The following is a 13,613-nucleotide window of genomic DNA, read 5'->3' on the forward strand; positions in this document are numbered from 1 at the left end:
TGAGATCTATGCTTTAGACTGTATCTAAACCTGCTCCAACATGGACTGACATTCTGGCCTACTTTCAGCCGATGCGACTTGTCTGTCGCTGAACAGTCGCTTTTTATGTATTCAGCACCTATGTATAATGTTGTAAAAATGCTCTAGAAGCTAAAGTCGCAGAAATGTCACACATATTTGGCCTGCAACTTTCTGTGCGACAAATTCAGACAGGAAAAATCAGTATAAATCCTTAGAAAATTATCCCCCAGTGTCTCCATCTGCTGGCGGTATTGAATAAGCATTGCTGCACTGATGGGGTATGCATTAGACGAAAAAAAAGAAGAAAAAGAAGAATAATACGCCCAGAAAAGAGGCGAAAAGGAGAAAAACGTAAAAAAACGTGAAAAAAAAGTAAGAGGAAGAGAAGGGAAAAAAAGGTGGAAATGGGTTTAAAAGTGATTTCGGCGGAGAATATATATATATATATATATATATATATATATATATATATATATATGCGCACACACACATATAGATATAAACGTATTCTCCGTTGAGATATTGCAGCCGCTGCTGTGTCCAGGCCCAGGAGCCTTAGCACTGTGCTGTGATGTCACTCAATACCACTGACATCACTAGGTGTAAACAACATCTCTCCTTTGCTGTGTATGTGACTATGGAGCTGTTTGGTGATGTCGTCTATTACGGCCTTCATAGAAGCAACAGGAGATTGTTGCATCCATCTTGAACCCTCAGAACTACAGTGCTATGATGTCACTCACTTCCACAGGCCTTGCAGAGTGTAAACAACAACAACCCAGCTTTGTTGTGTATGTAACCAAAGGGATTTGTGATGTCACCTAGAACCTTCACAGCAGCGACAGCTTTATGAGGAGCATCAGCACTGCTCTGCCTGAGCAGAACCATCACCGCCATAGGTTGTCAAATAACCCGGATTTAACCCACACAGGTAAGTCCAATGGGGTGCAGGCATGTCCTCTATGCTTACAGCTTCCCGTGGGTGTTGGTTTGATACCGTTTGGGGACAGCCAAGGAGGCATCTGCAGGCAACAAAGGTAGGTGTGTGCTTGTGTGTGTGTTTCCTATGCAGATCCTAAGCCCAGTGTCACATGCAAGTAGGAGGAGTAAGAAGGGTTCCTGGCAAATCCGGGTTATGGATTGCATTTAAAAAGGCCCCGTGGGAGTGCAATGGGCCCCTGTCTTGCTGCTTAGCAATAATGGTATGGGTTTAGGTTCTGCTGTGTGTACTGGTGGTTGACTGCCCCCCAGCCCAGAGTGTGCATGGAAAATTGTCTGGCAGCCTCCCTGACAGCAAGCAGTGATAGTGCCCATGAAGGGGACCTTGTTGGGCCCGCCCCTTTCACGGTTATCGCTTCTCGGCCTTTTGGCTAAGATCAAGTGTAGTATCTGTTCTTATCAGTTTAATATCTGATACGTCCCCTATCTGGGGACCATATATTAAATGGATTTTTGAGAACGGGGGCCGATTTCGAAGCTTGCTTCCGTCGCCCTATGCATTGACCCGATATGGCAGTATCTTCGGGTACAGTGCACCACCCCCTTACAGGGTTAAAAAGAAAGATTCCTACTTTCATTGCTACCTGCTTGCTGGCTAGCCAGCTAGCCAGCCCTGTGGGCCTTGCTGCTGCTGCAGCCAAAAAACAAAAGGTGGTGCTGCTGCTGCTTCTGCTGCTTCTGCTTCTGCTTGTGTCTGGCCCCTGTTGGAGCGTCCAGGCACAGGACTTCTGCTGCTGCTGACTAAATGGCCTCCTTAATTGGATCATTTGAGTAGCCAGCACACCTGTGCAGGTAGGGCATGACATGATAGGCAGCTGCCTTGATAGCGGGTGGGTGCTGAATGTTCCTAATTGACAAAATAAGATTAATGCTTATGAAGAAATATAAAATCTCATCCCTTCCCCAATATCGCGCCACACCCCTACCCCTTAATTCCCTGGTTGAACGTGATGGACATATGTCTTTTTTCGACCGTACTAACTATGTAACTATGTAACATAACATGGGGGGGGGGGGGTCTCCTGGCTGTTCACACAGGTGTGTCATTGCTGTACATTGACCATGCATTGCTTCTGTGGTATTGCAAAGGCAAAGACAAATGCTTCCAGCCATCCATTGCACTAATGGATTGGTCATCAGCTGGCTGTCTATGTCCCGCATCAATATAGACCAAAGTACAGAGGGTTAGGCTATGCTATTGTGCACCTACCTGATGCATCAGAAGGTGCGAGGCCCTTGCTAAATTCTGTGCACAGACTTTGAGATCTATGCTTTAGACTGTATCTAAACCTGCTCCAACATGGACTGACATTCTGGCCTACTTTCAGCCGATGCGACTTGTCTGTCGCTGAACAGTCGCTTTTTATGTATTCAGCACCTATGTATAATGTTGTAAAAATGCTCTAGAAGCTAAAGTCGCAGAAATGTCACACATATTTGGCCTGCAACTTTCTGTGCGACAAATTCAGACAGGAAAAATCAGTATAAATCCTTAGAAAATTATCCCCCAGTGTCTCCATCTGCTGGCGGTATTGAATAAGCATTGCTGCACTGATGGGGTATGCATTAGACGAAAAAAAAGAAGAAAAAGAAGAATAATACGCCCAGAAAAGAGGCGAAAAGGAGAAAAACGTAAAAAAACGTGAAAAAAAAGTAAGAGGAAGAGAAGGGAAAAAAAGGTGGAAATGGGTTTAAAAGTGATTTCGGCGGAGAATATATATATATATATATATATATATATATATATATATATATATATGCGCACACACACATATAGATATAAACGTATTCTCCGTTGAGATATTGCAGCCGCTGCTGTGTCCAGGCCCAGGAGCCTTAGCACTGTGCTGTGATGTCACTCAATACCACTGACATCACTAGGTGTAAACAACATCTCTCCTTTGCTGTGTATGTGACTATGGAGCTGTTTGGTGATGTCGTCTATTACGGCCTTCATAGAAGCAACAGGAGATTGTTGCATCCATCTTGAACCCTCAGAACTACAGTGCTATGATGTCACTCACTTCCACAGGCCTTGCAGAGTGTAAACAACAACAACCCAGCTTTGTTGTGTATGTAACCAAAGGGATTTGTGATGTCACCTAGAACCTTCACAGCAGCGACAGCTTTATGAGGAGCATCAGCACTGCTCTGCCTGAGCAGAACCATCACCGCCATAGGTTGTCAAATAACCCGGATTTAACCCACACAGGTAAGTCCAATGGGGTGCAGGCATGTCCTCTATGCTTACAGCTTCCCGTGGGTGTTGGTTTGATACCGTTTGGGGACAGCCAAGGAGGCATCTGCAGGCAACAAAGGTAGGTGTGTGCTTGTGTGTGTGTTTCCTATGCAGATCCTAAGCCCAGTGTCACATGCAAGTAGGAGGAGTAAGAAGGGTTCCTGGCAAATCCGGGTTATGGATTGCATTTAAAAAGGCCCCGTGGGAGTGCAATGGGCCCCTGTCTTGCTGCTTAGCAATAATGGTATGGGTTTAGGTTCTGCTGTGTGTACTGGTGGTTGACTGCCCCCCAGCCCAGAGTGTGCATGGAAAATTGTCTGGCAGCCTCCCTGACAGCAAGCAGTGATAGTGCCCATGAAGGGGACCTTGTTGGGCCCGCCCCTTTCACGGTTATCGCTTCTCGGCCTTTTGGCTAAGATCAAGTGTAGTATCTGTTCTTATCAGTTTAATATCTGATACGTCCCCTATCTGGGGACCATATATTAAATGGATTTTTGAGAACGGGGGCCGATTTCGAAGCTTGCTTCCGTCGCCCTATGCATTGACCCGATATGGCAGTATCTTCGGGTACAGTGCACCACCCCCTTACAGGGTTAAAAAGAAAGATTCCTACTTTCATTGCTACCTGCTTGCTGGCTAGCCAGCTAGCCAGCCCTGTGGGCCTTGCTGCTGCTGCAGCCAAAAAACAAAAGGTGGTGCTGCTGCTGCTTCTGCTGCTTCTGCTTCTGCTTGTGTCTGGCCCCTGTTGGAGCGTCCAGGCACAGGACTTCTGCTGCTGCTGACTAAATGGCCTCCTTAATTGGATCATTTGAGTAGCCAGCACACCTGTGCAGGTAGGGCATGACATGATAGGCAGCTGCCTTGATAGCGGGTGGGTGCTGAATGTTCCTAATTGACAAAATAAGATTAATGCTTATGAAGAAATATAAAATCTCATCCCTTCCCCAATATCGCGCCACACCCCTACCCCTTAATTCCCTGGTTGAACGTGATGGACATATGTCTTTTTTCGACCGTACTAACTATGTAACTATGTAACATAACATGGGGGGGGGGGGGTCTCCTGGCTGTTCACACAGGTGTGTCATTGCTGTACATTGACCATGCATTGCTTCTGTGGTATTGCAAAGGCAAAGACAAATGCTTCCAGCCATCCATTGCACTAATGGATTGGTCATCAGCTGGCTGTCTATGTCCCGCATCAATATAGACCAAAGTACAGAGGGTTAGGCTATGCTATTGTGCACCTACCTGATGCATCAGAAGGTGCGAGGCCCTTGCTAAATTCTGTGCACAGACTTTGAGATCTATGCTTTAGACTGTATCTAAACCTGCTCCAACATGGACTGACATTCTGGCCTACTTTCAGCCGATGCGACTTGTCTGTCGCTGAACAGTCGCTTTTTATGTATTCAGCACCTATGTATAATGTTGTAAAAATGCTCTAGAAGCTAAAGTCGCAGAAATGTCACACATATTTGGCCTGCAACTTTCTGTGCGACAAATTCAGACAGGAAAAATCAGTATAAATCCTTAGAAAATTATCCCCCAGTGTCTCCATCTGCTGGCGGTATTGAATAAGCATTGCTGCACTGATGGGGTATGCATTAGACGAAAAAAAAGAAGAAAAAGAAGAATAATACGCCCAGAAAAGAGGCGAAAAGGAGAAAAACGTAAAAAAACGTGAAAAAAAAGTAAGAGGAAGAGAAGGGAAAAAAAGGTGGAAATGGGTTTAAAAGTGATTTCGGCGGAGAAATATATATATATATATATATATATATATATATATATATATATATATGCGCACACACACATATAGATATAAACGTATTCTCCGTTGAGATATTGCAGCCGCTGCTGTGTCCAGGCCCAGGAGCCTTAGCACTGTGCTGTGATGTCACTCAATACCACTGACATCACTAGGTGTAAACAACATCTCTCCTTTGCTGTGTATGTGACTATGGAGCTGTTTGGTGATGTCGTCTATTACGGCCTTCATAGAAGCAACAGGAGATTGTTGCATCCATCTTGAACCCTCAGAACTACAGTGCTATGATGTCACTCACTTCCACAGGCCTTGCAGAGTGTAAACAACAACAACCCAGCTTTGTTGTGTATGTAACCAAAGGGATTTGTGATGTCACCTAGAACCTTCACAGCAGCGACAGCTTTATGAGGAGCATCAGCACTGCTCTGCCTGAGCAGAACCATCACCGCCATAGGTTGTCAAATAACCCGGATTTAACCCACACAGGTAAGTCCAATGGGGTGCAGGCATGTCCTCTATGCTTACAGCTTCCCGTGGGTGTTGGTTTGATACCGTTTGGGGACAGCCAAGGAGGCATCTGCAGGCAACAAAGGTAGGTGTGTGCTTGTGTGTGTGTTTCCTATGCAGATCCTAAGCCCAGTGTCACATGCAAGTAGGAGGAGTAAGAAGGGTTCCTGGCAAATCCGGGTTATGGATTGCATTTAAAAAGGCCCCGTGGGAGTGCAATGGGCCCCTGTCTTGCTGCTTAGCAATAATGGTATGGGTTTAGGTTCTGCTGTGTGTACTGGTGGTTGACTGCCCCCCAGCCCAGAGTGTGCATGGAAAATTGTCTGGCAGCCTCCCTGACAGCAAGCAGTGATAGTGCCCATGAAGGGGACCTTGTTGGGCCCGCCCCTTTCACGGTTATCGCTTCTCGGCCTTTTGGCTAAGATCAAGTGTAGTATCTGTTCTTATCAGTTTAATATCTGATACGTCCCCTATCTGGGGACCATATATTAAATGGATTTTTGAGAACGGGGGCCGATTTCGAAGCTTGCTTCCGTCGCCCTATGCATTGACCCGATATGGCAGTATCTTCGGGTACAGTGCACCACCCCCTTACAGGGTTAAAAAGAAAGATTCCTACTTTCATTGCTACCTGCTTGCTGGCTAGCCAGCTAGCCAGCCCTGTGGGCCTTGCTGCTGCTGCAGCCAAAAAACAAAAGGTGGTGCTGCTGCTGCTTCTGCTGCTTCTGCTTCTGCTTGTGTCTGGCCCCTGTTGGAGCGTCCAGGCACAGGACTTCTGCTGCTGCTGACTAAATGGCCTCCTTAATTGGATCATTTGAGTAGCCAGCACACCTGTGCAGGTAGGGCATGACATGATAGGCAGCTGCCTTGATAGCGGGTGGGTGCTGAATGTTCCTAATTGACAAAATAAGATTAATGCTTATGAAGAAATATAAAATCTCATCCCTTCCCCAATATCGCGCCACACCCCTACCCCTTAATTCCCTGGTTGAACGTGATGGACATATGTCTTTTTTCGACCGTACTAACTATGTAACTATGTAACATAACATGGGGGGGGGGGGGTCTCCTGGCTGTTCACACAGGTGTGTCATTGCTGTACATTGACCATGCATTGCTTCTGTGGTATTGCAAAGGCAAAGACAAATGCTTCCAGCCATCCATTGCACTAATGGATTGGTCATCAGCTGGCTGTCTATGTCCCGCATCAATATAGACCAAAGTACAGAGGGTTAGGCTATGCTATTGTGCACCTACCTGATGCATCAGAAGGTGCGAGGCCCTTGCTAAATTCTGTGCACAGACTTTGAGATCTATGCTTTAGACTGTATCTAAACCTGCTCCAACATGGACTGACATTCTGGCCTACTTTCAGCCGATGCGACTTGTCTGTCGCTGAACAGTCGCTTTTTATGTATTCAGCACCTATGTATAATGTTGTAAAAATGCTCTAGAAGCTAAAGTCGCAGAAATGTCACACATATTTGGCCTGCAACTTTCTGTGCGACAAATTCAGACAGGAAAAATCAGTATAAATCCTTAGAAAATTATCCCCCAGTGTCTCCATCTGCTGGCGGTATTGAATAAGCATTGCTGCACTGATGGGGTATGCATTAGACGAAAAAAAAGAAGAAAAAGAAGAATAATACGCCCAGAAAAGAGGCGAAAAGGAGAAAAACGTAAAAAAACGTGAAAAAAAAGTAAGAGGAAGAGAAGGGAAAAAAAGGTGGAAATGGGTTTAAAAGTGATTTCGGCGGAGAATATATATATATATATATATATATATATATATATATATATATATATGCGCACACACACATATAGATATAAACGTATTCTCCGTTGAGATATTGCAGCCGCTGCTGTGTCCAGGCCCAGGAGCCTTAGCACTGTGCTGTGATGTCACTCAATACCACTGACATCACTAGGTGTAAACAACATCTCTCCTTTGCTGTGTATGTGACTATGGAGCTGTTTGGTGATGTCGTCTATTACGGCCTTCATAGAAGCAACAGGAGATTGTTGCATCCATCTTGAACCCTCAGAACTACAGTGCTATGATGTCACTCACTTCCACAGGCCTTGCAGAGTGTAAACAACAACAACCCAGCTTTGTTGTGTATGTAACCAAAGGGATTTGTGATGTCACCTAGAACCTTCACAGCAGCGACAGCTTTATGAGGAGCATCAGCACTGCTCTGCCTGAGCAGAACCATCACCGCCATAGGTTGTCAAATAACCCGGATTTAACCCACACAGGTAAGTCCAATGGGGTGCAGGCATGTCCTCTATGCTTACAGCTTCCCGTGGGTGTTGGTTTGATACCGTTTGGGGACAGCCAAGGAGGCATCTGCAGGCAACAAAGGTAGGTGTGTGCTTGTGTGTGTGTTTCCTATGCAGATCCTAAGCCCAGTGTCACATGCAAGTAGGAGGAGTAAGAAGGGTTCCTGGCAAATCCGGGTTATGGATTGCATTTAAAAAGGCCCCGTGGGAGTGCAATGGGCCCCTGTCTTGCTGCTTAGCAATAATGGTATGGGTTTAGGTTCTGCTGTGTGTACTGGTGGTTGACTGCCCCCCAGCCCAGAGTGTGCATGGAAAATTGTCTGGCAGCCTCCCTGACAGCAAGCAGTGATAGTGCCCATGAAGGGGACCTTGTTGGGCCCGCCCCTTTCACGGTTATCGCTTCTCGGCCTTTTGGCTAAGATCAAGTGTAGTATCTGTTCTTATCAGTTTAATATCTGATACGTCCCCTATCTGGGGACCATATATTAAATGGATTTTTGAGAACGGGGGCCGATTTCGAAGCTTGCTTCCGTCGCCCTATGCATTGACCCGATATGGCAGTATCTTCGGGTACAGTGCACCACCCCCTTACAGGGTTAAAAAGAAAGATTCCTACTTTCATTGCTACCTGCTTGCTGGCTAGCCAGCTAGCCAGCCCTGTGGGCCTTGCTGCTGCTGCAGCCAAAAAACAAAAGGTGGTGCTGCTGCTGCTTCTGCTGCTTCTGCTTCTGCTTGTGTCTGGCCCCTGTTGGAGCGTCCAGGCACAGGACTTCTGCTGCTGCTGACTAAATGGCCTCCTTAATTGGATCATTTGAGTAGCCAGCACACCTGTGCAGGTAGGGCATGACATGATAGGCAGCTGCCTTGATAGCGGGTGGGTGCTGAATGTTCCTAATTGACAAAATAAGATTAATGCTTATGAAGAAATATAAAATCTCATCCCTTCCCCAATATCGCGCCACACCCCTACCCCTTAATTCCCTGGTTGAACGTGATGGACATATGTCTTTTTTCGACCGTACTAACTATGTAACTATGTAACATAACATGGGGGGGGGGGGGTCTCCTGGCTGTTCACACAGGTGTGTCATTGCTGTACATTGACCATGCATTGCTTCTGTGGTATTGCAAAGGCAAAGACAAATGCTTCCAGCCATCCATTGCACTAATGGATTGGTCATCAGCTGGCTGTCTATGTCCCGCATCAATATAGACCAAAGTACAGAGGGTTAGGCTATGCTATTGTGCACCTACCTGATGCATCAGAAGGTGCGAGGCCCTTGCTAAATTCTGTGCACAGACTTTGAGATCTATGCTTTAGACTGTATCTAAACCTGCTCCAACATGGACTGACATTCTGGCCTACTTTCAGCCGATGCGACTTGTCTGTCGCTGAACAGTCGCTTTTTATGTATTCAGCACCTATGTATAATGTTGTAAAAATGCTCTAGAAGCTAAAGTCGCAGAAATGTCACACATATTTGGCCTGCAACTTTCTGTGCGACAAATTCAGACAGGAAAAATCAGTATAAATCCTTAGAAAATTATCCCCCAGTGTCTCCATCTGCTGGCGGTATTGAATAAGCATTGCTGCACTGATGGGGTATGCATTAGACGAAAAAAAAGAAGAAAAAGAAGAATAATACGCCCAGAAAAGAGGCGAAAAGGAGAAAAACGTAAAAAAACGTGAAAAAAAAGTAAGAGGAAGAGAAGGGAAAAAAAGGTGGAAATGGGTTTAAAAGTGATTTCGGCGGAGAAATATATATATATATATATATATATATATATATGCGCACACACACATATAGATATAAACGTATTCTCCGTTGAGATATTGCAGCCGCTGCTGTGTCCAGGCCCAGGAGCCTTAGCACTGTGCTGTGATGTCACTCAATACCACTGACATCACTAGGTGTAAACAACATCTCTCCTTTGCTGTGTATGTGACTATGGAGCTGTTTGGTGATGTCGTCTATTACGGCCTTCATAGAAGCAACAGGAGATTGTTGCATCCATCTTGAACCCTCAGAACTACAGTGCTATGATGTCACTCACTTCCACAGGCCTTGCAGAGTGTAAACAACAACAACCCAGCTTTGTTGTGTATGTAACCAAAGGGATTTGTGATGTCACCTAGAACCTTCACAGCAGCGACAGCTTTATGAGGAGCATCAGCACTGCTCTGCCTGAGCAGAACCATCACCGCCATAGGTTGTCAAATAACCCGGATTTAACCCACACAGGTAAGTCCAATGGGGTGCAGGCATGTCCTCTATGCTTACAGCTTCCCGTGGGTGTTGGTTTGATACCGTTTGGGGACAGCCAAGGAGGCATCTGCAGGCAACAAAGGTAGGTGTGTGCTTGTGTGTGTGTTTCCTATGCAGATCCTAAGCCCAGTGTCACATGCAAGTAGGAGGAGTAAGAAGGGTTCCTGGCAAATCCGGGTTATGGATTGCATTTAAAAAGGCCCCGTGGGAGTGCAATGGGCCCCTGTCTTGCTGCTTAGCAATAATGGTATGGGTTTAGGTTCTGCTGTGTGTACTGGTGGTTGACTGCCCCCCAGCCCAGAGTGTGCATGGAAAATTGTCTGGCAGCCTCCCTGACAGCAAGCAGTGATAGTGCCCATGAAGGGGACCTTGTTGGGCCCGCCCCTTTCACGGTTATCGCTTCTCGGCCTTTTGGCTAGATCAAGTGTCTGGTCAGGAGGATCCTGGGAGTTTGTCCTACCTTTTCCAAGGGGGGCTGCTACGAGGAACCGAAAAGGCGATCGACAAGATGGGTGTTCGCATCCGTTACCTTACATCCGGTGAAACGCGGATTCGTTTTTCCTTTCGCTTTGATGTTGATGAAGACAAGCAAGAACTCGTCCAACTTTCTTATTTTGTGAAAGAAACTCTCTACAAGCTTCTTGGGGTGAAGAAAGAGAACATCGTCTGTCTCAGAGATCCTCGGAAGGGCAGCTTCATCCTAACTCTGGACTCTGCTTATGCATGCCAGAATCTTTTTGAGAAGCTGAAAAGCAATCAAGACCTTGCTGAGCTTGATGGGATCACGGTCACAGTGTTGTATACTGGAGGCGATATTCCTCTAGTTGTGTGTATGCACAATCCCTTTGTGACTGTGTCCCATATTGAGCTCTTTTTGGGGAAATACTGCAGTTCTGTTAAGTATTCCCATAAGGTGATGAATTCAGAAGACCTATGGACGGGGAAACATAAGTTTTTTGTGAAAATGAAGGAGGATGCTACTGGCATTGGAGGGTTGTGTCATCCACCCTCCAACTTTTCTATCGGTCGGGATAAGGGCTATTTGTTTTATCCCGAGATGCCTACTTTTTGTAGGAAATGTAAGAAATTCGGACATACTATGGAAGTTTGCACGGACACTACAGTTCGCTGTGGTCGGTGCAATCAAGAAGGCCATGTTTCTAAGGACTGTGCTAAAATCGTCTGCAACATTTGTGGTGAAGAAGGCCATGCCTTTAAAGATTGCAGTCTCCGTTCCAGTGTAGCTAGATCGTGGGCTGACCGTGTAGCGGGGAGAGTGGGTGTAGTGCAAGCTGAAGTACCACCTGCGAAAGCACCCCAGCGGTCTGAGGCGCCTTCAGAAAAGCCGGCTGTAACTTCTCATGTCGTGGCGGAGCTTATGGACCTTTCTGCTGTGCCTGAGACAGAGGGGAGACCTTCTGTGGAGGGTTCTGGTGGTGGAGGGTCACTAGTGAGCAGTGAAGCCATGGAGGTTGGCGTGAAGGAGATCAAGCGGAAGAAGGAACTTGGAGATGAGCCACAACTTGGCATTAAACGGCCTGTCAAAAAAAGCTCAGACGAATGTGAGGACAGTCAACATGCATGGAGGCCTTCTATAAGATCAGCGTCCGATCCAAAAAATATCAAAGAGTTCGAAAGCCCGGAGTCACCTGTGGGTTTCATATCGGACTCAAACTCCAGTAGCGAATAGCTTCCTTAAAGTGCTCCTCTCTTAATGTGAGAGGTCTAAAGAGCCCTACGAGAAGGGCTGCTTTGTTTAGTTTTTTAGAGACCTTGGACTGTTCTCTGTTCTTTTTACAAGAATGTGGAATTGAACATAGTCCAAATTATGAGGACCTTTGTCGTAGCTGGACTTTGGGACCATCGGTCTGGTCGGGTGACAATCTGAACAGATCTTCAGGTGTTGGGATCTTGTTTAGAGGTTCAGATGTACAAGTTTTGTCCTTCTTAGAAATTATACCTGGTAGAGCGCTATTAGTTAATATTAAGTACAATGGCTCAGAGATTAAGCTTTTTAACATCTATGCTTCTCCTGAAAAAAATGAGAGAGCCGACTTGATTAATGATATTCAGGCTTTTATCCCAGGTTCAACACCTATTTTAATGGCTGGAGATTTTAATTGTTGTATGAGTGGTGATCATCGTGAGAGTGGAAGTGTGCATGTCAGAGTGGATAAAACAGAGAAACAGATTAAGAGTATGACTGAGGATTTTAACTTTACCGATGTCTGGAGGAGAAAATACCCAGACGACCCTGGTTACACATGGGAAAATAATGTCTGCAAATCCAGGATTGATTTTATTTTTTTATCGGAAAGTTTTAATCTAGTTGAGGTTTCTCTTTTATCGAATATTTTCTCTGATCATAAGTTATTACATGCACATGTCACTTTACCTGGCCTAGAGAAAGGCAGAGGCGTTTGGAAGCTCAACACTACTTTATTAGAGGACATGAAAACAAAAAATGATTTTATTGCTGCTTATAACAAATGGAGATTGCGTCAATCCCAATATAAAAATATTTTGGATTGGTGGGAGGATGTTAAAAAGTGGACTAAACTGTTTTTTATCCGTGTGGGCATCCAAAAGGCTAAGGAGAAAAAGTTATGGTTTAAAATGTTAAACACTAAAATCCAAACATATTATAAACTAAAGCAAGCCGGGCTTGAGATGGATGATGTTATTGCTCAGACAAAGAATGAAATAAAAAATGCCATTAGTCAAAAAGGAAAAGAAATGATTTTTAACAGCAAGGTGCAATGTCTGGAGAATGATGAAAAGTGTTCGAGATTCTTTTTTAAGAAGGTGGTGGGAAAGAAAGAAATGATATCTGTAATAGAAGGGAAGATAACTAATGAAGAGATGTTGCGAGAAGCACAAGTATTTTATCAGGAGCTTTTTAATAAAAAAGATATTGATATTTCCTTTACTAATGATGTTTTAGATACCTTGGATTCAAAACTTGACAAAACTGACCAAGAGAGCCTTTGTGATGAAATCTTTTTACCTGAACTTTTAAGCACTTTTAAGAGTTTTTTAAATGGTAAAACACCTGGTTCGGATGGGTTGCCAGTTGAATTTTATCTGTGTTTTTGGTCCATTTTAAAAGATGATCTTTTAGGTATTTTTAACTGTGCTTTTAAATCTGAGATTTTACCTGCGTCCTGGAGAGATGGTGTTGTTACTCTGATTTTTAAAAAAGGAGACATCTCTAAATTAGAAAATTGGAGGCCTATTACCCTGCTAAATACAGACTATAAGGTTTTAGCAAAAATTTTAGCAAATAGGCTCAAGCAGGTAATTTCTAAGGTTATACACAGTGACCAAGTATGCGGAGTACCTGGAAGGAAAATAAGTGATCATCTAAACCTTGTAAAAGATGTTTTATGGTATCAGAAACAATGTGATCAGAAATTGGCAATTTTATCCTTGGATTTTCAAAAGGCTTATGACCGTGTTTCTCATGATTTTTTATGGTTGGTTTTAAAGAAAATGAATTTTCCTGATTTTATTGTTGGAAAAATTGCAC

The 13,613-nt window shown here is 44.7% G+C and overlaps 4 non-coding genes across 4 annotated transcripts; all 4 read left to right on the forward strand.

The window, feature by feature from the left end:
* The first annotated feature begins 1,371 nt into the window (after window positions 1-1,371).
* LOC130311770 (U2 spliceosomal RNA) lies at window positions 1,372-1,562 on the forward strand. Its single transcript, XR_008860061.1, has one exon. It is a non-coding gene; the product is annotated as a U2 spliceosomal RNA (small nuclear RNA).
* A 2,089-nt stretch (window positions 1,563-3,651) lies between these two features.
* LOC130311782 (U2 spliceosomal RNA) lies at window positions 3,652-3,842 on the forward strand. The gene has a single exon (XR_008860072.1). It is a non-coding gene; the product is annotated as a U2 spliceosomal RNA (small nuclear RNA).
* Window positions 3,843-5,932: 2,090 nt separating this feature from the next.
* LOC130311789 (U2 spliceosomal RNA) lies at window positions 5,933-6,123 on the forward strand. Its single transcript, XR_008860074.1, has one exon. It is a non-coding gene; the product is annotated as a U2 spliceosomal RNA (small nuclear RNA).
* A 2,089-nt stretch (window positions 6,124-8,212) lies between these two features.
* On the forward strand, window positions 8,213-8,403 carry LOC130311790 (U2 spliceosomal RNA). The gene has a single exon (XR_008860075.1). It is a non-coding gene; the product is annotated as a U2 spliceosomal RNA (small nuclear RNA).
* Window positions 8,404-13,613: the final 5,210 nt, after the last annotated feature.

Source organism: Hyla sarda, unplaced genomic scaffold, assembly GCF_029499605.1.
Source record: "Hyla sarda isolate aHylSar1 unplaced genomic scaffold, aHylSar1.hap1 scaffold_1671, whole genome shotgun sequence".
NCBI classification, from domain to species: Eukaryota; Metazoa; Chordata; class Amphibia; order Anura; family Hylidae; genus Hyla; species Hyla sarda.